The sequence below is a fragment of the Pinus tabuliformis genome, chromosome 3_2 (assembly GCF_031772625.1).
Source record: "Pinus tabuliformis cultivar Carrire ecotype Pingquan chromosome 3_2, CPIR1, whole genome shotgun sequence".
Classification (NCBI taxonomy): Eukaryota; Viridiplantae; Streptophyta; class Pinopsida; order Pinales; family Pinaceae; genus Pinus; species Pinus tabuliformis.
In genome coordinates, this window is record NC_142302.1 from 458,112,304 (window position 1) to 458,138,513 (window position 26,210).

General features: G+C 39.2%; 1 pseudogene; it reads left to right on the forward strand.

Moving 5' to 3' along the window:
• The first annotated feature begins 22,686 nt into the window (after window positions 1-22,686).
• Window positions 22,687-24,417, forward strand: LOC149181272 (importin subunit beta-1 pseudogene; annotated as a pseudogene).
• The last annotated feature ends 1,793 nt before the right edge of the window (window positions 24,418-26,210 follow it).

A 26,210-nucleotide genomic window follows, 5' to 3' on the forward strand; every position in this document is an offset into this window, starting at 1 on the left:
TCTTCTTCTCTTAATAAGTTGGGATCCCTCTTCCGTCTCTGAAATGAATAAGTGCTATGCACAATTATGAAAAAATGAAAAAATGAAATGTGAAAAATTTCAAAAATGAAAAATAAATAAGGAAAAAGAAGAGAAAGCCTTCCTGCGCAGAGAGGTGATGCAAATAACTCCGCTGGGGTATTGTCCAATCTTGCTAGCAGTGGAGTGATGCTTGTATTCCTGCGTGACTCTATCGGGGTACTATCCAGGCCTGCTGGCAGCATAGCAACACCATAGATGAAACTAAGACTCTAATGACTATACTGCTTGTGCACCAATATACCCCAACCCCAATCGAAACAATTGTGCCTTGGCTTGGAATGTGTTATCACCTAGATTGGACCTCAGGCTGAAGGAAGGCAATGCCAAGGTAACCACAAACCACACTTAGCCAAGTAGCTAGCCCTACTAGGCTAGGAGAGGGCTCTTTTTGTAAGGATCTCAACCAAGATGACTGGATTAGGTAAATGATATTAGGCTAGGTATAGTATCTCAAAGTTTTGATTAGATTTTGAATGGCTTTTGCTGGATCAGGAGGAGCTGAATAGTTTAGGTCTAAGGAATTAGGTTAGAATTGCAGGGTGTTCAATGGGGCAAGGTAGGAATAGGCTTTAACACTCAAGGGCTTGATGGGGTGAGATGTTTTAGACTTGTGAGAAGCTAAGAAGAGCATGTGAAAACCATGGATCCTTCCTAGATTGCAGAAAGCATGAAATGGTGAATGGTTTCCCAAGGCAGAGCACTGATGTAATGAATTCTACCTATCAACTTGAAAACATTCAACTAGAATAAAAAAAATGATTAACGGAATACATAAAACACATTAACACTTGATCATAGAAGAATAAACTGTACTAAAACTCATACCACATGGATCCCATAAAAATAGCTGGAATTCTTATTAGTCTCCTACCAAACTGCTTAAAAAAGGTGTACAATCAAGGTCTAAGCATCTAGCTGAGTCCAATCCTTTACAATGAGAAAGAAGAAGAAGATATAGACATGAATTCAACCTCCTCCCATCCTCAGGGGTCAAATTCCTAAGATGAGGAGCTAATCTAACTAATAATGAACAAGAAACAGGGACGTAGGCATCTAAACAACTTGCTTATAAAAGTGAAAAACTGATTCATTTGAGCTCAAAATGACTTCTAAAGCAATGGATCTACCCCATGTTACTATTTATCTATCATAATAATATGCCAAGTCATCATTTACAAAGGTTAATCATCATCCATGAGAGAGAATCCAAGAACATTGTCAAAAACTAGAAAAATAGGCATCGTGAGCAAAATCTTCCGTACGCGTAGCGCCACTTTCAGGTCCCTTTTGGGGGCCTTCCCAACATCCAAATTGAACTCGTCATAGCTCATTTGAAAGGTCTGCAAGTATACTTTCCAAAACACATGGAATTTTTTCATTTTAAGCTCATTTGACCACTCAAAACGTGAGTCTCCCAAGACTACTTTTGTGTGTCCAAAAAGTGGCAGAAAGGTCATTTTTAGGGTGGTTTTTGACCTTTTGGTGGACCAATTCTACCCGAAAAACTTTTAAAATAGCTAGGGTTCATGTCCTCATTGATTGGAATCCAAAAATGTAAACCATTTCTTCATTGGGTGCGCCTAGGAAAAGCTGTGTAGAATTTCAAAAATTGGCAAATGAAAAAATTTCCTCCAAATTGGTGAGAAGCACCCTCATCAAGTGTCCTGATGAGCCAAGGAAGCTTCGGAAAGCATCCTAAGCCTATCCTCCTCCCTTTTTCCTTTCAAATCCTGCCTTAGCCTAGTTTTCATTTTCTTGACCCTCATGTTGCAAATCTTGTTTTGGGTCCTGTAATGATAGGCCATGTGTCTAATCCTATGATTGTCTCTATTGGCCTTTTGTAGCAGCCTCTAAAGGTGCAAGTTGACTCTCTCAAGCCAAGTATTCCTATCATCTTCAATCTCTTTCTCAATAGAAGTCAAAGTGACAGGTGCCTCTTTGCCACTTTGTCATTTTACCTTGAGCATTTCCAGCTCCATGAGGACTTGTTTGTCACTCAACTGCTTGTTTTCTTGCTCCAAATATGTGATAACATATTGGGCCCTCTCCAAACTGTCCCCTAAAGCTTGTACTTGAGCCTCTCTTTGTTGTATGATGATGTCTTTTATGGTTTCTTCGTCCTGAGCCTCTAAGTCAATGATTTCAACTCCATGATGAGTATAATGCTGCTCCAGCTCATCATGCTCAATCAAGTCAAAGTCCCTTTCCTCCTCATCATCAAGACTCTCCTCTGACATCTTTTCCTTCCCTTTGTGCAGCTACTACAACTGTACCTGCTGTGTCAATGAAGAAGGAAAAGCCCCTTCCACATCCTGTGGAGTTAGCATTTGCCTACGAGTTGATGAAGAAGGAAAAGTCCCTTCCACATCCTGTGGAGAAAACACTTGCCTATTGGTAGCAAACAATCTCCTTCTGCCCCTCTGATATGTCATGTAAATTGGCACCTCAGTAGTTCTAGTCTCCTTGGCTTCCTCATCTATTTTCACTTAGGCACTGCTAGAAGGTCCCCTTTCTTCTTGAGACACTGGTGGAGGAATTTGAGGACCCCTTAAGATGTCATGAGAAATAAAGGTCTCCCAAGAGATGTTGAGGAGACTGAGATGATGAAGCACAATCATCTTGATCAGGGAATAATGATAGAGGCTGCTCATCTGCTGAGGTTATGGCTTCTTCTGGACAAAATGAGCCATCTTCTCAATATTCCTAAACAAGAATTAAGGGAGGTTTAACATCCTCATCCTGGTAAAATGCATGAGGAGCCTGATGTGATAAGTGTATAACCTAGAAAACCTGCCCTCACAAGTGAAATACTTCATGATGATTTTCATCGTGGGGACATACTTGTCTTTGAGAAATATGAAAGGAAAAAGACTCTTCACCTCATTTCTGTACTGGGGTTCGATAAAAGGCTCATAATAGTGTTCATCCAGGTCTTGGGCCTTGTAGCACTTCTCCCCTACATTTGGAATCCTGGTGGCATCTGAAATGATGGAGTGTGAAACTGTGAAAGTTACCCCAGCAAGAGTCACCCTATTGTCCTGAAGATGAGCTACAAAAAGTTAGTGAACTCAGGGTGGTGTTGAACTCTCTCTACCTGCTCACAGAACTTATAGCAGCCAAGATATCTTAAACATGTGATAGCCAACTGAGAGGCCTATAATTCCCTAAGATTTGATGGCTCTTCTATGATAATCCCGCCTCCCTTGTGTGGTTTTCTCCGCTGCCTAGCTCTGTCTGTTGAGGTGTGACTTCCTGTGTTTTTCTCCTCCTCATAGTCTTGGTCCTCTCTGTCCATGTTTGCAAGGTTGAGGTTGTATGAATGGAATGAGTGAAAGTATTTTAGAAGTGAGGGGATGGGAAATGACTTTATGGGATAAAAATGAATGAGGGAGCAAAATGAGAGGGAGGGCTTGTTTTTTTGGAGAGATTTCCCTTGGGGAAGAGGGATAAAGGGATGGAAATGATATGGAATAGGGGTAAAGGGATAAATTTTAGAGTTGTAGTGATAGGATGAACAATGAGGGTTTAGGGTTTTAGGCACCACTAGGGAGATTTTTAGGGTTTTATATTTATAATGGAGAATGATGCTTATGATGTTGATATGCAAACCAAAACTACAGAAAAGGAGGTCAACTTACTTGTATGCAGGTGAGAGAGAGAAAATTTGATGTTTGTATGAATTTTTGAGGCTTTTCTAGCCTTCTTGCTCAATGCGCAGCGCTGGTGCACAGATGTGCAGCACTGCTCTAGAAGTGCAGTGCTAGTGTAAAATAACATTATGGAAATTTTCCAGATGCGTAGCGCCAACCTCAATGGGCAGCGCCAAGCTCTGAACGCGTAGCGCCAACTTGCCTGCCTCAAAAGCAGAGCGCCGCTCTACCAATGCGCAGTGCCACTCAACCACTGCTCTAGAAGAGTAGTGCCACTCTCCAGAAGTGCAGAGCCAACTTTCCTTTGCCAAAAAATGTTCAAGCTTGCCTCTTCTTCTCACTTTTTGACTCTTTGCTTTCCAAATGAGAACACTGAACTTGAAAATGAAATGTGGGAGCTTAAATAGGAGTAGATTTTGATTTTTCACTTGAAACCCACTTTCTAATGTTTCTCGTCCTTCTTCAAAACTCTGTTTTTAATGCCTTTTCTTCTTTGTCTCTTTCAAGTGGATAATGTTCGATTTGAACTGATTTTTGCAATGTTTCTTTGTCATGCAACAAGGATAGGTGCTCTGGTGCAGCTAGGATCATTTATTACATATAGTGACTTAAAATTACATAAGGAATACAATTAAATTGAAAATACTCTTTTTTCACCTCAAAAGCATGTTTTTGAGGTGAAAATGACATTAGGTTAAAAGATAATTATTTAGTGGCTATGACCTACAAGCCATCATGCTTGACTTATTTATCATCCTCCTACCCTTGCTAACCTTTATTTACACTTTAAAATCAGGCATCTTGACCTTGGAAATGAAACCCTAACACCTAATGAAACATGCCCTATGACCTAATGAAAGCATGATTGCAAATTGACCATGAAACCATAACTGAAGACAACCTGAAGAAGGTTCAGCAAGTATACTCTACGAGGGAAAAATTTGATTTTCTGAAGAGAAAACAACCATCAATGGATTAGTTTGGCATGACCTAATGAAATGATGCAAAATTATATCTACTTATTCTATATGATATCGGCATCAAGACGTTGAACTTGAACTCGTATAAGATCTAGCTGAGATAACTAAACTAGCTTATAGTATGGGACCCCTAAAATGAAAATGCAAAGAGAAAATTTTGATCGCTGATGGAAGTATGCAGATACTGACACTAACATTGACCTTATTGGGGTTGGCAGCTCCTTGGAGGTGTCAAGAACACCATAGACCAAGTGCCTCATCCATTGGGAAATACAGTCAAAACAAAAAAAAATGAAAAATGACTCAATACAAACTGAAAACTGACTCACAACCAAACCAACTCTAAACTTGATCATAAACCAAATCAACCAAACTTGACACTAATCATTCAAACTTTATAGCCTTCACTTCGGGCCCCAAGCTCATATGATAATTTACTTGAAACCTTGCAATGAAAATCAAAATGGTATATACAATGAAGGTGAAATAACTTCAAGGAACAACCTCAAAAGTAGTAGTGCTTCAGGGGTCTACCATTCACTGGCCCTCCTCAACAATCCTGACCATCCATTTCCTTCAAAAAAAATGCATTATGTCCCCGATAAGCTAAGGTTTTATATGGTCCTTTCCATAAATTGTCAAACTTACCATGCTTTCCCTTGTCCTCATTCCGAGCATCCCACCGCAACACTACATCTTCCAACTGAAACTTTTTTTATTTGGTTTTGCAGTCATAAATCTTCTTTATCTTCTCTTGCAACCAGAAGTGTTTTGGGAAACCTCTTCCCTTGTTTGCTGAAGGTGAATCATTTGATTAATTCTATGCTGAATGTCATCCTCTTCGCTACCAACTTCCTGTAATAATCTCATGACCAGGACTACAAGTGATGAAGGAAACACTGTATCAGTACCATAAACCAACTCAAAAGGTGACATACCAATGGATTTCTTGCTACTCACTCTGCTGGCCCACAAGGAATTAACAAGCTTTCAATGCCAATTCTTCTTGTTTGCCTCCAAAATTTTCTTGATAACGTTCACCAAGGATTTATTTGATGACTCAGCCAACCCATTACCTTGAGGGTAGTATGCCGTGGAATGACCCAATGTAATATTGTACTTGTTTCAAAACTCAACCATCTTCTTGGAATTAAATTCTTCTGAATTATTTGTTATAACCTTGTGAGGGAAATCAAAACGAGACAAGATATTAGATTCTAAAAATTGGATAATTACTGTGTCCGTGGCTTGCCTTGTTAGAATGGCCTCAATCCACTTGGTGAAGTAATCGGTAGTTGTCAAAATCCATTTGTGTTGTGTTGATGATGTAGGATGGATTTCCCCTATGAAATCAAGTCCCCACTGTTGGAAAGGTGCATTTACTTCAACTGGCTTCAAAGGAAGAAGAAGAAACTTCCTTTTTCCTTGAAAAACTTTGCATTCATGGCAGCCCATCACTGTCTTATATAAATCTGAAAACAAAGTCGGCCAATAATATCTTGCTCTCAACACTTTGTTAGCTGTTGTTTTCCAAAACAAATGACTGCCACAATCACCTCTATGAAAATAATTCATTACCTGTTGAGCTTCATCTTCAACCAAAAAATTAAGAAGAACTCCTCCCGGATCTTTCCAATAGAGAGAACTATTTAAAATGCAAAATTTTGCAAGCTTGAGTTTAAGTGATCTACCTTTACTTCTTGACATTCCAGGAGGTGGTGAAAGATGTTAAAGAACATAAACTATATCAGAATACCAAGGTGATTTGAGAAACATTTCTGATACTTGAATGAATGAGCCACCATCTTCATCCTCTAAGATTGCTGCAATAAGATTTATGTCTAGAGCATGCAGATTTGATTCAACCATTAGCTTTTCCAAGCCTTGTCCTTTGATTAGTTTGGTAGGCTTAATCTGAAGATCATATTCCAACATTGTTTCTATCCACTTGCCTCTTCTTCCCTCCGGATCAGTTTGCATCAGAACATCCTTGACTATTGCATTAGGAACATATGTTATAGTATGTGAATGCAAAATGTATACTCTAAAATCATTCAATGCTTTTATAAGAGTCAGCACTTGTTTTTCAATGATATTGTACCATAAGGCAACATCTCGAATAGTCCTACTGAAAAAAGAAATGGGTTTCTCCACTTGATCCCTCTTTTGCATCAACACCGCAACCATTGTGTGCTCGGATGCAAATGAAAATATAATAAAATCATGAGTATAATCAGGACTAATAAAGACTGGGTCTGTAGTCAAAGCAAACTTTACCAAGTTGAATGACTTCATGGCATCCTTGGTCCATTTCACATTGTTGTCCTTTTTCAACATATTAGTTATTTCACGTAAATGCTTAGCCAAATTTGGTATAAATCTACGTAAGAAATTCATCTTACCATTGAAAGCTTGAATCTCCTTTTTGTTGAGTGGGAAGTCTATATGCTGCATTTCCTCCACCCTTGAAGGATCAATGCGAATACCATCTTTAGAAATGATATGACCAAGGAGTTTACCCTCGTCCATGGCAAAAATACTTTTCTTCGAGTTTAGAGAAATCTCGAACTTCCTACATTTCTGAAAGACAATCCTCAAGTGGTGCAAATGCTCATCATCAGAACCAAAAAATACCTTCAAATCATCTAAATAAACAACCAAGAAAAAATCCTTCTCATTAACAAAATCTATGTCCATTGCCCACTGAAAAGTGGCTCCGACATTCTTCAATACAAATGGCGTTTTGGCATACTGAAAAGTTTCCCAATGTCTTGTGAATACAGTTTTGTGTTGGTCATTTTCATGCACCAAGATCTGATTATAGCCTGAGTAACCATCAAGTAGTGACATACATGATGCTCAAACTACTCTTTACAGAATATGGTCCATCTTAGGAAGTGGGTAATTATCCTTTAAGGACACTTTGTTGAGGTTCTGGAAATCTATGCACAACCTTATTTCTTCGGTCTTCTTTTGTACCGGGACCAAATTTGAAATCCAATCAGAAAATCTAATTGGAACAATGATGCCAACTTTAAACAATCTATTTACCTCTTTCTCGATGGATGGCAGTAGCTTTGGATTGATTCCTTTTAACTTCTTTCTAAAAGGTTTTTGATCTAGCTTGATAGGAATAGTATGCTGAATGATATCCTTGTCATACACCTTCAAATCTGAATAATCCCAAGCAAAAACATCAGAAAATTCAGAAATTAATCTAACATACTTAGCCTTTACTTCTAGATACAACTCTTTTGATAACTTTACAGGCTTGGGCTTGTCAGTTGTTCCAAGATTTACATCTTCAACTCCTTTGTCCGTAGGAACCAAGCTCGGTTTTCTTGCCACATCATCCTGATCGAAAAGCTCCTCTAAAGGTATGAGACCTCTAGGAATGATATTATCCTTCAACTGTAAAACCTCCATCTAATTTACCTCAATCTCTTGTTCATCAGAATCACAATCATCATCAATGGAAGCATTCTTAAACTTTCCTTCATTCTGAAAAAAGGCATTAATTTCATTATCACCCCAAAACACTTGCCAATACCTCCAATTATCAAGAACAGTAGGCCTATGTTTGACATGAATTTCAAATTTGTTGCTAGAATTCATTGGAATCTTTAAATTACTAGCCGCAATGGTGAGTAAATCTACAACGATGTTTTGAGTCGGGGTACTGCTGTCAAGGTATATTTAGGAAACATCCTCAAAATATCCAGAACTACATTTCTGTAGGTTCTCATCTGCGGATGCTTCGCTTGATATTCTCCTTTTACTTGTTTAATCACCAGCTTTGAATCACCATAAACAAAAATCCTTTTCGCATTGGGCTTCTTCAAGATTTTAAGACCTATAATCAAAGCCTCATACTCTGCTTCATTATTAGAGCAATCGAAAGCTAACTTGTAGGAACATACTCTAACATTACTTGGGACTTTGGCAGGCTAGAAAGTAGGGCTTCAAATCCAAATTCCAATACCAGCACCGTCCTTACCCACAACGCCATCGAAGTCCATGCTCCAAAGGTCGGCTTCATCTTCTAGATGCTGAAATTTTGTTTCCTTCTCTACCTTACCTTGGTTGATTACTTCATTTTTCTGCTCTTCACTGACCTTTTGCTGCTATGTAGGTTGCTCAGAAGAACTTGCTATTTTTCCTTTTTCTTGTTTGAGAACTGCTATAAAATTCTCAGAAATTTCTCGTACATCATCTACTTCTACAAGCTAAATATCTACATCATTCAATCCACTATCTGAGTACAAAACAAAGGACTCTAAATCAGTATGTACATCATTTCTTGGATGATTCACAAGATTCTCTTTACTAGTGATCATATACTTCATTTTCTTTTCGCGGTACAACTTCCTCACTTGACCGAAAACAAGGATGGTAGCATAAGAGAAGTCAAGTTGTAAAGTGCCTTTGAGCTTAGCACCCCACGATCTGGATAAAAGCATACCAAATCAAGGTGGTATATCAGCAACTACCACATCCATCAAGACATTTTTGGCTGTGATTTGATCTAAAGAAACCACCAAATCTTTGATGAGACCAATGCAACGAACTCTAACGGAGTCAAAGGAGTAAAAATCATGATATTTCCGAGTGATATCCAGGCCCAAATTTTCCATAATGGCTTTAGGAATCAAATTATGAGAAGCTCTGAAATCTAACATAGCATTATGGAGAATGTACTCATGCAATCTAAGGCTCAGATAAAAGGGAGGGACTTCACTATCTTCAGGCTGACCTTCTATGGCTGGATCAAAAATGAGTTTAGGATGATCATATTCGACATTCACCATGTCTGACAAAGGATCCATTTGCAATATTATAGTTACATGGTGTTTATAATTGCTATTCTTAACTAGCTCAATCAAAGGAATGGACACTTTTAATTTAGCAATTTCACTTTCTAAATTAAAGGATGAAACTTTTTCTACCTCTTTAACACCAATGTCTTTCCTATCTACTTGCTCTTTTGCTGCACTATCTTTTTTCTGATTGTTCTTCTCATTTGCAATGATACTTGTTGATGGTACCTTGCTGGGACTCAGATCAACAAGCTCTTTCCCTTTCTTCTGAGTGTCTGAGGAATCATTCTTGGATCGCACATGTTTTCTTTTCTGAAGGGGATTGATCGGTACATCTCTACTCCTTAAAGAATACTGCCTCTGCTGTGCAGTCAAATCATTCATATAACCACGCTGATAATCATCAGATTCAGCTTCCAAAACCACATCATTTGCTAATATGTAATCTTCATCCCTTTGAATGTCTAGAACTTCTGCATATTCTTCATCTTCAGTTATAAATATAGGCATACCATCAGCAGTGAAAAAGTGATTTGTTTCAATTACCCAATCTTCGTCATCTTCTTCTTCCATTCCTTGAACATAATTCTGCTGTAAGGGAGTTTTGATTTGCTGTTGTTGCGCTGGTTTCTCTGGTGCCTTTTGTTCTCTCTGCTTGATTTGGAATTGGGGCTATTGTTGTCCTCTAAAATTTGGATTATGAATTGGTGGTTCAGGTCTATTAGTGATGGTTAACTGGTCAACCATCCTTTCCACTGTTCGAATCAATGTATCCATCTTTACATCTAAGGTAGATGCTTCTTCTTTTATGGTCACTCTTTTCTCTGATCTCATTCTTTCTCTTTTGGCTAGCAAGTTTGCTTCTACACTCACAACATTCTTTTGCATATCTTCTAGTGTGGTAGGATCTCGTTCCCACAATTGATATGCCATATCAGCATCGAAACCGTCTAGAAAATTGAGCATAGCCAATCCTTCCGGTGGTTTAATGTTAGCAGGAATAACATTGTATACTACATTAAACCTCACACAATAGTCTTGCACCCTCTCACTGACATTTATTTTGATATTCTCATATTCGGACAAAATCTGAAGTGGATTCTTCTTCACCTCCCATCGATCCAGGAATTGCCTATGAAGGATTGGTAAGGTGGTGATAGAAGCTGCTAGTAAAGCTCTGAACCATTTTCGAACTTCACCTCCAAAGCTTTGTACAAACAATCTCATCGACACATCTTCAATTTCTACTTCATGGAGGTCAAAGAAATCATTCATCCTATCAACATGTTGCTGAGCTGTAATGGTTTGAGTGGCATCAAAGAAAGGTATCTTGGTTTGATAATTAGCGGGCATGGCACCAATACTCTGAGGTAAAACAAGGGGTGCATACCGGGCAACCATAACTCGTGGTGGATTTAAAACAAGGATTGGGCTACTAGGAGTTGATGGAGAACTGGGAGGAATAGGTAATTGATGGGGAATGGTAGGTTGATGGGGAAGTGCAGGTATGAATGGGGGTTGGGAATGAATTTCAGAGGTTGAAGGGAATAATGATGAACTAGGGTTAGTGGACACCGGTTCAGAAAGTTTTGGGATCTTAGTAGTAGTGAGGGATGATTGAGGGGAATTTAGGATATACTCCTCAATTGATCGATTTGCCTTTTGGACTTCGAGATATGTAATAAAATCTGGATCTAGAACTATATCATCAACTGCACTTTCAGACCTGGTTCTGAATAGGGAAAGGTCAAATGACAAATCAAAGGGGAGATCTTCTAAAAACAACCACTCATTAGGGCAAGAATCTACTTTTATTGAAGGTGTGGGACTGACTGAAGTTTCTTGTCTTTTGAGTCTTCTTGAAATAAAGTTAGGATTATCCACTATTGGGGCAGGACTTGGATCTAGATTGGCCCTAGTGTACTTTCTCGAAGCCAGTGTGCTCAAATTTTGAAGTTTTATATATTGCTTTACAAATTTCCAATTCAGCCTAGTAAATTCTAAAACTCATCATCCATAAGCTTAAGAATTCAAATGAAAGATATTACTAGGGTGATTAGTCTTTCATTCCCCAGTATGGTTGCCACTATGTTATCACCTGGATTGAACCTCAGGCTGAAGGAAGGCAATGCTAGGGTAACCACAAACCATGCTTAGCCAAGTACCTAGCCCTACTATGTCAGGAGACGTCTCTCTCCGTAAGGATCTCAGCCAAGATGACTGGATCAGGTAAAGGATATTAGGCTAGATATTGTCACTAAAAGTTTGGATTGGATTTTTAAGGGGTTTTTCCAGATTAGGAGGAGCTGGACAGTTTAGGTCTAGGGAATTAGGTCAAAATTACAAGGTGTTCAATGGGACAAGGTAGGCATAGGCTTTAACATGTAAGGGCTTGATGGGATGAGATGTTTTAGACTGGTGAGAATCTAAGAAGAGCATGTGAAAACCATGGATCCTTCCTAGACTACAGAAAACATGAAATGGTGAATGGTTTCCCAAGGCAGAGCACTGATGTAATGAATTCTACCTATCAACTTGAAAACATTCAACTAGAAGCAATGAAATGATTAACGGAATACATAAAACACATTAACACATGATCATAGAAGAAGAAACTATACTAAAACTCATACCACATGGATCCGATAAAAATAGCTGCAATTCTTATTAATCTCCTGCCAAACTGCTTACAAAAGGTGTATAATCAAGGTCTGAGCATCCAGCTAAGTCCAACCCTTTATAATGAGAAAGAAGAAGAAGATATAGAAATGAATTCAACCTCTTCCCATCCTCAGGGATTGAATCCGTAAGATGAGGACCTAATCTAACTAATACTAAACAAGAAACAGGAATATAGGCATCTCAACAACTTGCCTCTACAAGTGAAAAACTGATTCATTTGAGCTCAAACTGACTTCTAAAGCAATGAATATACCCCCTATTACTATTTATCTATCATAATTACATGAAACATTATCATTTACAAAAGGTGAATCCTCAGCCATGAGAGAGAATCCAAGAATATAGTCAAAAACTAGAAAAATAGGCATCTTGAGCAAAATTTGCCCTATGCGCAGTACCACTGGCCCAATGCACATCGCCAATTTCAAGTCCCTTTTGGAGGCCTTCTTGGAATCTAAATTGAGCCCATGATAGCTCATTGGAAAGGTCTTCAAGTCTAATTTCCAAAACATCTAGAATTTCTATATTTGAAGCTCATTTGACCTCTCAAAGCTTGATTCGCCCAAGACTACTTCTGTGTGTCCAAAAAGTGGCAGAAAGGTCATTTTTAGGGTGTTTTTTGACCTTTTGGTGGACTAGTTTTGCCCCAAAGACTTTGAAAATCGCTAGGGTACATGTCCTCATTTCTCTGAATCCAAAAATGTGAACCATTTATTCATTTGGCGTCCCTAGGAAAAGCGCAGCGCCACGTCTACGAAGTTTTCCTGTGTGCAGAATTTTGAAAATTGGCAAATGACAAAATTTCCTCCAAAGTTGCCCAAAATTGGTGAGAAGCACCCTCATCAAGTGTCCTGATGAGACAAGGAAGCTTCAGAAAGCATCCTTAGCCTATCCTCTTCCTTTTTTCCTTTCAAAGCCCGCCTTAGCCTAGTTTTCATTTTCTTGACCCTCATGTTGCAAATCTTGTTTCGGGTCCTTTAATGATAGGCCATGTGTCTGATCATCTGATTTTTTTCTATTGACCTTCTATAGTAGCTTCTCAAGGTGCAAGTTGACTCTCTCAAGCCAAGTCTCTCTATCATCTTCAATCTCTTTCTCAATAGGAGTCAAAGTGATAGGTGCCCCTTTGCCACTTTTTCGTTTTACCTTGAGCATTTCTAGCTCCATGAGGACCTATTTGTCACTCAACTACTTGTTTTCTTGCTCCAAATATGTGATAACATATTTGGCCCTCTGCAAATTTTCCACCAAATCTTGTACTTGAGCCTCCCTTTCTTGTATGATGATGTCTTTTATGGTTTCTTTGTCCTGAACCTCTAAGTTAATGATTTCAACTCCATGATGAGTATAATGCTACTCCAGCTCATCATGCTCAGTTAAGTCAAAGTCCATTTCCTCGTCATCATCAAGACTCTCCTCCAACATCTTTTCGTTCCCTTTGTGCAGCTGCTGCACCTGTACCTTTTGTGTCGATGAAGAAGGCAAAGCCCCTTCCACATCCTATGGAGTTAGCATTTGCCTATGAGCTAATGAAGAAGGCAAGGTCCCTTCCACATCCCATGGAAAAAACACTTGCCTATCGGTAGCAAACAATCTCCTTGTGCCCCTCTGATATGTCATGTAAATGGGCACCTCAGTAGTTCTAGTCTCCTTGGCTTCATCATTGTTTTCACTTGGGCAATGCTAGAAGGTTCCCCTGCTTCTTGAGACACTGGTGGAGGAATTTGAGGACCCCTTAAGCACAATCATGATGATCAGGGAATAATGATAGAGGTTGCTCATCTGCTAAGGGTATGGCTTCTTCTGGACAAAATGAGCCATCTTATTAATATTCCTGAACAAGAAGTAAGGGAGGTTTAACATCCTCACCCTGGTAAAATGCATGAGGAGCCTAATGTGATAAGTGTATAACCTAAAAAACCTGCCCTCACAAGTGAAATACTTCATGATTATTTTCATCATTTCGACATGCTTGTATTCAAGAATTATGAAAGGAAAAAGTCTGTTCACCTCATTTCTATACTGGGGTTTGATATAAGGCTCATAATAGTGTTCATCCAGGTCCTGGACCTTGTACCACTTTTCCCATACATTTGGAATCCTGGTGGAATCTGAAATGATGGAGGGTGAAACTATGAAAGTTATGCCAGCAAGAGTCACTCTGTTGTCCTGAATATGAGCTACAAAAAGTCTAGTGAGCTCATGGTGGTGTTGAAATCTCTCTATCTGCTCACAGAACTCATAGCAGCCAAGATAGTTGAAACATGTGACAACCAACTGAGAGGCCTGCAATTCCCTAAGGTTTGATGGCTCTTCTCTGATAATCCTACCTACTTTGTGTGGTTTTCTCTGCTGCCTAGCTCTATCTGCTAAGGTGTCACTGGCTGTGTTTTCCTCCTCCTCATAGTCCTAGTCCTCTCTGTCCATGTTTGCAAGTTTTAGTTTGTATGAAGGGAATGAGTGAAAGTGTTTTAGGAGTGAGGGGATGGGAAATGACTTTATGGGCTAAAAACGAATGAGGGAGAAAAATGAGAGGGAGGGCTTGTTTTGTTGGAGAGATTTCCCTTGGGGAAGAGGGATAAAGGGATGGAAATGATATGGAATAGGGGTAAAGGGATAACGGGATAGAGTATAGAGCTATAGGGACAGGTGATAGGATGAACAATGAGGGTTTAGGGTTTTAGGCATCACTATGGAGTTTTTTAGGGTTTTATATTTATCATGGAGAATGATGCTTATGATGTTCATATGCAAACCAAAGTTGCAGCAAAGGAGGTCAACTTACTTGTATGCAGGTGAGAGAGAGCAAATTTGAGGTTTGTATGAATTTTTGAGGCTTTTCTGGCCTTCCTACTCAACGTGCAGCGCCGGTGCACAGACGTGCAACGCCACCCTAGAAGCGCAACGTTGGTGTAAAATAACACTGCGGAAATTTTCTAGATGTGCATCGTCGGCCTCAACGCGTAGCGCCAAGCTCTTAACACGCACCACCAACCTTGCCTACCTTAGAATCATAACACCGCTCTGCCAACGCGCAACGCCACTCAACCACAGCTCCAGAAGCGTAGCGCCACTCTCCAGAAGTGCATCGCTAGCCTTCCTTTGGCCAAAACTCACTCAATCTTGCCTCTTCTTCTCACTTTTTAACTCTTTGCTTTCCAAATGAGAACAATGAACTTGAAAATGAAATGTGGGAGCTTAAATAGGAGTAGATTTTGATTTTTCACTTGAAAAATCCACTTTCTAATGTTTTTGTCCTTCTTCAAAACTCTATTTTTAATGCCTTTTCTTCTTTGTCTCTTTCAGGTGGATAATGCTCGATTTGAACTGATTTTTGCAGTGTTTCTTTGTCATGCAGCAAGGAGAGATGCTCTAGTGCAACTGGGATAATTATTACATATAGTGACTTAAAGTTACATAAAAAATACAAATAAACTCAAAATACTCTGTTTTCACCTCAAAAATATGTTTTTGAGGTGAAAATTACATTAGGTTAAAAGATAATTATTTAGTGGCTATGACCTACAAGCCATCATGTTTGACTTATTTATCATCCTCATACCCTTGCTGACCTTTATTTACACTTTAAAAGTAGGCATCTTGACCTTGGAAATGAAACCTTAAGACCTAATGAAACATGCCCTATGACCTAATGAAAGCATGATTGAAAATCGACCATGAAACCATAACTGAAGACAACCTAAAGAAGGGACAACAAGTATACTCTATGAGGGAAAATTTTGATTTTCTGAAGAGAAAACAACCATCAATGGATCAGTTTGGCATGACCTAATGAAATGATGCAAAATGTTCAGCATGGGACCCCTAAAATGAAAATGCAAAGAGCAAATTTTGATCCCTGATGGAAGTATGCAGATACTAACACTAACAGAATGTGTGTCAATCGACGAAGAGCTTGGCAGATGCTACATCTTACAATCAAGCTAGTGTGGAAACCAAGATGAATTGAGAATTGAACAATGGTTCCAGAGGTGTTATACTTTCATTTCACGAACAATGTTAATTTAGAGGCTGGATTTCTACTAGTGTGTCGCCAAGTGTTGTGGTGGCTACAACCACCGTCCAAAATTTTTCCTTAGCCTCAATTTGGAGCCTCCCTACCAACATTTCATAGCAGCATGTCTTGCCATGTCAAGTAAACAAGCTTCAGTGGTTTTCTTGTAGAATGCAAGCCTGTGCATTAGAGCATGTTGCATCCCCCTCATAGGTTATTTATCCAGACTTGGTCTAGCTGTCGGCTAAGTAGCCGCCCCAAGAAATTGCACAATTCTGGAGGAAACTAGCCTTCCCTCCAGAAATTGTGCAATTCTATCTGGTAGATTGTTGGGCTCCAGAATTGTGCAAATCTAGCTGTCACTATTCACTAAGAAAATTGCGCAATTCCTCACAGCAGGGCTGCTCAACCCAGAAGTTGTGAAATTCTGGGCAGCAGTCAGCTCCTCTACCTAGAAATTGCACAATCCCTCTGAGTAGCCAACCCAAATCCCTCCCAGAAATGCACATTTTTTCCCCTCAGTTGAGCAGACCCTTGCATGTGCAGAGTTGGGTTGACCGGTTCCACCTGGGACCAAGAAAAATTGACTTGCATGCATGAGTTGCTTTTTCCTGGAATAACAAAAAGAAACATGCAAAAAGCATCCTTAGATTTCAAGGAGCTATTTTTAGTAGCTGGGGGTTACATGCGAAGATCATTTTAGAATCTTCCCTCCAAGTGTCACTTTTTCCTAGATTTGTGGCATGCACATCATGAGCCTCAACTTATTTATTTGATGCTTCAGAGCTCACTTATTCACATCGATCTTGGAGCTCTGACATCCTAGTACACATCCATGAGTCTTCGACACATCCATCTCATCTGTTCACACGTAAGTTGTCTTAACTTGTCTTTTGCAGCATTTCTATCGCTTTTTGTGTTTTCTCTTGTGTGAGTGTTGTTTGCTTGATTTCTGTGAACACTTGTTTTCGTTTACATGCATACTAGCTTGTACTAGCACCATTTTGGTTTTTGTTACCATCTCACTGCTATCGCATGCATGAAATTGTTTTGCACGAATGGTCACCAATTCGGCGACTCGCTTCACCCACATGCATGTTGTTCCATTTTTTGAATCTTTCATTCATTGTTTGCATGCACAATCATTCACTCCTTCTTACACTAAGTATCGCCATGCATTCACTTCCACATTTGCTTTCAGTTTCCCGTTGGCGAGTGTGGGAAACCTTCGCCCAGACTCTGCCTCACCAAGACAACATTGCGCAGTCCTGAGTGGGAAGGCTCTGTGTTACTCTCAGGAAATGTGCATTTCTGCCCAGTGACTGTCCTATAGTCTTGCATTATGCAATTCTGAGGGACAGTGACCGTTGGCCTAGAAAATTGTGCAATGCAGTCACTAGGCCTGCAACCACTACCAATTGAAATTATGCATTGCAGAGTTCCAGTAGCTAGAAGACCATCTTGGATTTCTCATTGTGCAATTCTAGTAGCCAGCTAGCCTCCACAGACAACCCAGAATGCCTTTTGAATAGTTCTAGAGGCCAGTCTCCTAGCTTCCCAAGAAAAATTGCATAATCCTTGCCAGTCAATCCCCAGGTATGTCACATGTCGTTCCTCAATTTTTCTTTGGTTTTCGCTGACATATTTCTTGCCATGCATGTCACTTTGTCTCCATATCTATTAGGTGTCTGTTCTCCTCTTAGCAGCTCAGGATCAAAGAACATAGACGAGAGTGCAACATGAGAAGAAGTTGATCGAGTGTTTGCAAGTCTGCTGATCTATGAAGATACTAAGTTGATTGTAGACAAGCAGATCAAGATGAAATGGAAAGAGGTCAATGACGCATTTGCAGGCACATTTGGGGAATAACTAGAAGACCGCCAAGTCTATGTGAACATCCGCAAGTCCTGCTTGTACCAGATTGCATGCAAGTATCTCATGCTCCCATGCGCAGACATGATACATTGGATCATATTGCACACTGATCTTGAGACGATGACATTGAGTAGTGTCAGCGGGATGAATATTGCTACCTTTAGGGCACAGGATTATGATGAGATGTATCAGATGTCGAAGCCTGCAAACATCATGGAAACTCCCTTCAGCATATCCAGCAACAGTGCCAACTCCAGAGACATTTTGAAGAACTAGGTTAAGGAGCCAACTAAATTCCGGATGACACCCGACCAGGTCTACAAGACTAAGATACTGTGGAATGCGTAGCAATACTTGGTCATCTTTTCATGTCGACTATATGGCCAAGAAAGCATAGAAACCTTCCCATAGAGTTGGGTGATCACGTTGGAACAACTGGTCAGAGAAGGTAATGCATGCAACTGGTCCGACATGTTGGCTCGTCAGCTGAAGAAATAAGTAACAAGGGCTCGACAACCACCCAAAGGTATGCAAGTAGAAATCTACATGTTCGCCTACATGTTGTATGCAATCTGTGCTCATCGGGAGTTCCTGCGATTAAAGTGGGCATGAACACTAGTGGAGACTATTGTGAACACTTATTGTAAGATTTTGTTTGATTATAGCTTCAGAGGGGTTATCACACAGTTGTTCGATCATTTTGTCACTCTGGTTTAGAAGGTGATATTCGAACAGGATCCACCCTGCATGTCGAAGGCAATAATCGAGGCACTGATTGACATAGCTGAATGGTATGCCTCACCATACGGAACCTTCATACGGTTGTACAACATGGAGAAGCCTCCACATGTTCTACCAAAGTTTTCCTTCAACATGCTTATCATGCAGGAAGTAACATATCACATCTCGACAGGATTGACAGCTAGGCTGCACCAGAAGAAGAAGTCACCTTAGCCCTCTCTTCTATTGCAGATCAGGTTATATGAGATATGGAGTTCCAAGCATGCAGATATCAAAGCAGAGAAGATCAAGAAGTATCCATTTTCCCTCCAAAGTTACAATCTGTATGACCTGCATTGTCTTGTGAAAGATCAACGTGTGAGAGCACAATTCAACTAGATCCACAGGGCATGTCATTGGGCGGAGGAAGACCCATGCAGATATTGTTACAACTCCTCTAGACACAATGAACCAATTGGCCTCACTGTGGAATGGATAGGAAAGCAGTGTGAAGTAGTGTCTCAGAAAGCACCAGAAGCAGCAACAACAGCAGATGTGGACATACCAGTGTGCGACAAAGGAAAGAGGAAGATTGTCAACGTCATGGAGGAAGAGAAAAACAACAAGTTCTGAGTAGACCCACTTGTGTAGAAACCATATTTGGCCATAAAGGAGAAGAGGAAACAATGCGACAAGAGAAATGAGCAAAGGAAGAGAGAGAAACAGAGAATGGAGGAAACATAGAAGTAGTTTCATGAGTTCAAGGATCAACTCCGGAAGGAACATGAGCTACGTAGACAGGAGAAGGAAGCACATCAGGAACAAGTACAGTAGGTTCCAAAACTTGTACATATAGAAGAAACTACACCAGTACAGGTAGTAGACTCATTAGAACAACTGACATCAGGCAGATAGGGTGAACCATCGCAGGAGCAGGACTTTGCTCCGGAGATAAAGTAAGCAATTAAACAGATGGATACAGATATGGAGAAACAGGAGTTAGAACAAGACATCGACCTCATGCCTCATCACCAAGAGGTTGATCCACTAGCTTCACCATGTCTATAAGAGGAGCAAGTCCCAAGCGAACAAGGAGACACATAAATCCTTGGAGACAATCTAGAGGAGGAGATGCACAATATCTCATTCGATGAGTCTCAACATAGAGTTATGTAATCTTGCAGAGTGTCGACTCTAGATGATCATACATCTCCTGCACAGTTTGAGGAAGGAGTGATCATGTCTGATGTGAGAAACCATCCAACAGAATTTGCTGATGCTACCAGAGCATATGTCAAAGCCACTAGCTCAAGTGTTCACTTCCTGATAGTTGAGAACGAGCGAATGGCGAAGGAGCTACAGATGGCCAAGAAAGGAGGAAAATTGGTTACAGCATTCGCCTGAGTAGAATTGAGGAAGGAAATGCTGGATGAGGTATTGTCCCTTGACACAGTCATGCGGGCATTGTATTCCAAGTTTGGTACCGTGTATAAGGTAGTCATTCATCTCAATGGATAGCAGCAATGATGTGCTAGAAGAGTGTGTATCTTGTCGAACATGCATGCTACTGTTGATTACATGCAAACATGGATGATGAGATACAAGGGAGCCCCACTTCACTTGCCTAAGATGATGAAGCCCGGAGCGGTTGAGCTGAAGGCACACATTTGGAGTTAGATTCAGAACTATGAAGAGCTCCCGCAGCTCATCGCTAGTCTACAAGCTTCCCATGCATGTGTATTCAAGAGTATGGATGTTGTTGTGCGTGTACATGTGATCCCATATATTGGGACACTCACTCAGGTGAAGACAAAGGTATAGGTCCGACTAGAGCTTGACTCATACTTTGATGAGTTGATGCACATAGCCACCATCCCAAACTTGTCAATCAATGCAGACAACATGCACAAGTATGTTGCTGGTCCAGTCGCACTCAAGACAATGATGTGTATGCTATCAGATGAGTTGGACAGAGGAGCCCGAGCAGTGTACCCAGATGCTATGGAGGCAAGAGTTAGGTTCCAGAAAGATGTCACCTTAGAGTACATGGATCTTGGCATCAGTTCGCTACTGTCAACCACCATGAGGATGTCAAAGTGTTGGTCTTCCAACAGTTGTCTGAGTCATAGTGATGTCTTGCATGGCTTGCTCAAGCCATTTTGTTTCACATGGGTACATGTGCATTGTAATGTAACATATTTTCAAGTGTAAGTTCAAGTGTCGATAGTTGGATGTAACAGTCATAGAGTAGATAAAGAGTCTTGAGGGTAGATGAAATGTCACAAAGGGGAATGTGAAGGGCCACCCCACCCTTCACTATAAATAGTCCCTCATAACTAATTGTATAGGATTTTGGTCAGCGAAACTTCCAATAAGACTATCTTAGAGAGAGCTTGGATAGTATTGTAACACGCCTTGGCTTCTCCACTGTGCAGAGCTAGTATATCTCTCTGGAGGAGCAGGCGGTTGTGGATGTAACATTCCGCTCTTGGAACTAGTGGTTGGACATGGATGTATTGTATGACAGGAACTTACACTTCGTAATATAACAGAGCCAACACGTTTCATGCATGTGTTGTATTGTATTCCAACTATCTTGAGTACTCTGAATGATATATGTATCTATTTTCTTACGCATACATGTGTAGCTTTTTATATATGTATGTATGTATCTTTTTGAAATGTGTTGTTGGTTTAACCATAACTTTGGATTGCTAGCTAACTTGCCTTCCATGTTGTGATCCATCGTTGCTCATGCGTTCCCTTCTTAACTACATGTTATCACATGTTTCCAAGCGGCACACTCACCTGACCCTCCATGTGTTAGAACTCATCATGCACCTTCCTTGACTCACTATAACTATCACACCCTTGCTACCAACAGGGACATCTTAATTGCCTCTGTGCAAAACCACGGTCAAGGCATTACCGTATGACTCACTGTTGGGACTCCTACACCAAATGGTCTAAGGTCTAATTGGGACTTCTTACCGTGGATATCCCCTGACATGTTGGTAGGTCCAGCACCATCAACACTAACCAACACAATAATCAAAGTCTAATTTGTTGCTTAAATTATGTCACTTAAGAGTTGCACAAGATGTCCCATACAATAACATAAGAAAATTCAAACAAACTAATAACCATATAGTGTTCTATTACACATGAAAAAACATGGTTATGGATAAATATACAGACTTTCAATCTACCAAAACACATGGGTTAAAGAAAATTTGTAAACAACCAATTCAAAAAAATTCCATAGGTATCAAATTATCAATAGACAACATTTGTCTCTTCAGAAAAGCTAAACTCAATTGTATTTGAATAATCTTGCTGATAATTTATATTTATAGGGAATTTGCGTGTATAGGCTAGTCTTAGAGGGAATTCTTTTGTTCAAAACCCTCTTGAGGTAGAAGGATCAATGTCGAAATGTTAGACCAATCATTTTTTTCAGAAGAGCAATAAACTTGTAATTTTTCACTGTTAATATAAACTGTTATGAAAATCATTTCAGCTAAAAAGGGAGGTCTGCTAATTGACTAGCACCAAGGGATAAGAATACAAAGATTGTCAAACTCTCATGGAAATCATTTCAGCTAAAAGAGGAGGTCTGGTAATTGGCCTGCAGTGAGAGAAGTCTACAAAGTTTTGTCATGAAGCAATCTTTTTTGGGAAATACAGTATTGTAAAGCATACATGATTGAAACTTGTGAATAATAATAGGAAATCATGAAACAAAAGGTCTCAGCAAAAAAAATATATATATCAGAATCAAGAGAAGATTGTATGTCTTAACCAAGAACCATCCCTCGATACAACTAAACAAATTGTATGACTAAATCACCCTCACCATTTACATGATGAGCTTGCATAACTTGGCCATCATTCTTGTTTTGTCATTTGTAGAAAAAAACATACCAAATCTAGATTGGAGATGTCAAAGAGGCAACTACTTATGCCTTTGGATCAATTTTGGAGGGTCCATCACCTGATAATATTACTCATCTTGTCAATGTTGCTCTCAACTTTATTCTCAATGCTATGAACAATGAGAATAGTCATGTTAAGGACACAACTACATGGACCCTAGGGAGAATATTTGAATTTTTACATGGCTCAACAATGGAGACACCCATAATCACACAGTTAAATTTCCCACATATCCTATCAGTGCTACTTGAAAGCTTGAAGGATGCACTGAATGTTGCTGAAAATGTTTGTGGTGCATTGTATTTCCTGGCCCAAGGCTATGAAGATGCAGGGGAAAATCTTCTCCACTATCTCTGTTTTATAAGAACATTGTTGAGGCTCTCCTTGATGCAACACTTAGGGAGGCCACAAGTGAATATAGGTTGTGGATTGCATCATATGAGACATTGAATGAGGTTGTTCGATGTTCAACTAAATATGCAACAACTATTTTTATGCAAATTGTTCCTGTCATCATGCTTAAGCTTAATGAAACTTTGGATATGTGGAAACTATCATCAAGAGAAGAATAAAAACAAAATGATTTGCAAGCACTTCTATGTGGTCGCTAGCAAGTGTTCATTCAAAAATTGTGTGCTTCCGAGTCAACTAAGTATGGTATTCTAAAATATGTTCATTAAATGATGAATCTTTTCTTGAGGGTATTTTCCTATTGGAGTGCCACTATTCATGAGGAAGTAATGTTGGCAATAGGAGCTCTTGCATACACAATAGGTGTATAATTTAGAAAATACATTCCATAATTCTACTGCTATTTAGAGAAGCGTCTCCAAAAATTTGAAGAATACCAGGTTTGTGTTATTACTATTGGTGTGGTTAGTGATATATGTGGAGCATTGGATGACAATGTTCTACCTTTCTGTGATGGTATTATAACATAGATTCTTAAAGATCATTCAGTCAACCAGTTGCACCGATCCATTAAGCCTCCAATATTCTCATGCTTTAGAGGTATTGCATTGGTTCACGGACCCAAATTTGAGAAATTCTTAATATATGTGATGCATATGCTTCAGAGTGTAGTAGAGATGATGAAATAATTGAATACAATAATCAACTACATAATGGAATTCTAGAAGCTTATTCAGGGATTTTCCAAGGTTTCAAAAATTCACAGAAGGTTGAGTTGTTGATGCCTTATGCAGGTCACATTTTGCAATTCCTCAAGAGTATTTATCAAGAAAAAGACATGTAAGAATCAAGTTCTGTTTCAACTAGATGATTTTTGTATTTAGTAGTTTTTGATGAGCTGTCATTTTTGTAATTATCATTGGTTTAAGTTTTTTCAATATCTTAATTTGTATCAAAATTACAGATAAGGTCTTCAGTGCTAGTTATGTTTACCTAAGCTTCATTCTCATAATTTTGATAGACATTTATATTTTCATACATGTTAATGCAGGGATGAGCAAGTAACAAAGGCTGCAGTTAGGTTCCTAGGTGACTTGGCTGATACATTGGGTTCAAATTTTGCACCGTTGCTGCGACAGTATGCCTTTTACAATGATTTTATTGATGAATGCTTGTCATGTGATGATCAAATGATTAAGGAGACTACAAAATGGGTTTATATGACTGTGCATCAAGTTGTTTCAAGTTGATTGTGTCCAGAAAGTTTGGAAATGCATGTAGTTGTTTGGGTGCATCGAGTTAAAGGAGTTTGAGATTTCATACTTATCATTGTGTCAATGATGATTCCAGAATCCACAAGAAGCTTACCAACATATTTATAGGTCCTCAAGGATTTTAAGGTGCTACCTTGAGAGTTTGGGTTCTGGTTGAGAATATTCATGAATTTGATTCTTGCCTCTGTTAGCTTTTCATCTCTTCCATTTCTTGGTAGCAATATTATGAAAGTATTTCCCAAGTCCTGCTTGTTAGCAAGCCTCAAAGAGATCTTTAAATGCATTCATGGAAGTTATTTCAACTAAAAGAAGAGGTCTAGTAATTGGCCCGCACTGAGAGAATTCTACAATGTTTTTTCATGAAGAAATTTTTTTCTGGGCAATACAGTGTTGTAAAGCATACTTGATTGAAACTTGTCAATAATATAGGAAATCATGAAACAAAAGGTCTCAGCAAAAGAAAAGTATCAGAATTAAGAGAAGATTGTATGTCTTAACGAAGAAACATCCTTGGATACATCTAAATAAATTGTACGACTAAATCACCCTCACCATTTACGGGAACACGTACTTGGGAGATTGGGTTTCAAATCCACAGTCAACTGCACTACTGAAAATGAATTGTCTTGAACTCTAATACCCATAACTGCTCTCGAGTCTCTAACATTACCAATTACCAAGTCTTCTCCCTGCTCGATAATGTGAAAAAAGGTAATAAAATAGCCCACAAATATACTTCTTGGTTTTTTTAATTTATGTCCCGCTTCATGAAAGTTATTAAAGTAGCTCCACTACAAAATCAGTCAATTGAAGGATGCAACCACAAATCCTTATCCATCACTTTGAAGGCTTTCAGAAATGACATAATGAACATGAGACCCGAGCCCAAACCAGTCAGGGAAACTCAGTTTTGACCGGTAGGAAATAATAAGAAACGATTTAGATGGAACCTGGAACCCCATCCGCGCCATAAAATTGTAATATTTAGGAAAGCCAAATCCAAAGAGAACAATAAGGCAATCTAGCATCCATAACTGAAACCTGTTTAGATTTGTGTTTCTTAGAGTAAGGAAGGAAAACCCACTTAGAGGTTAAATAATTTTGAAACTCTTAAAATTACCTCTGCAGCTGCAAACTTGTATGTTGTTCTCCATTCATGCCTATTTAAACCCGCAAAAGAAAATAAGGGATTAGTGTTAAAGCACAAGGAAGGAAAAAAAGAAATAAACATATGTGGAAAAACAATAGGAAGTTACCTCTAGTTTTGGGAGCAAAAGATTGATAACAGAACGAGTATTCTTTGGAAGATTCTGCAACTGATAAAGCATTGCTATTTTCTGTCACACAATCCATTCTAAATTTTCTCGACCTCGACCTGCATAGAAATCAGAAATTGAGGAGAGTATCCAGAGCAACATTTTCTAGGTAAACTGTACTATGAAAAATATTTAACAGTCAAGGCATTTAATATTTTCAAATTGCATACACATGTTGGAGGAATTTATCTTTGTATCGACCAAAATCATTATGGTAATGTTTAAATGTAATAATATTCCCCTCATGGTTTTACTACAATCTTAAAAGGGATGTTTCAATGAGCCAAACTAGTCCTGACGAACTATATTTACTCTTAAGTTGGACCGACAACAAAATTTCTAGTTACTCCTTCAATATTATATAGTGAAGATTAAACCCACTATTCTATTATGTTTTCATCTGTGGCTTGGAAAGGCACAAATGGATATATAGGATAAACTTAATAATACATC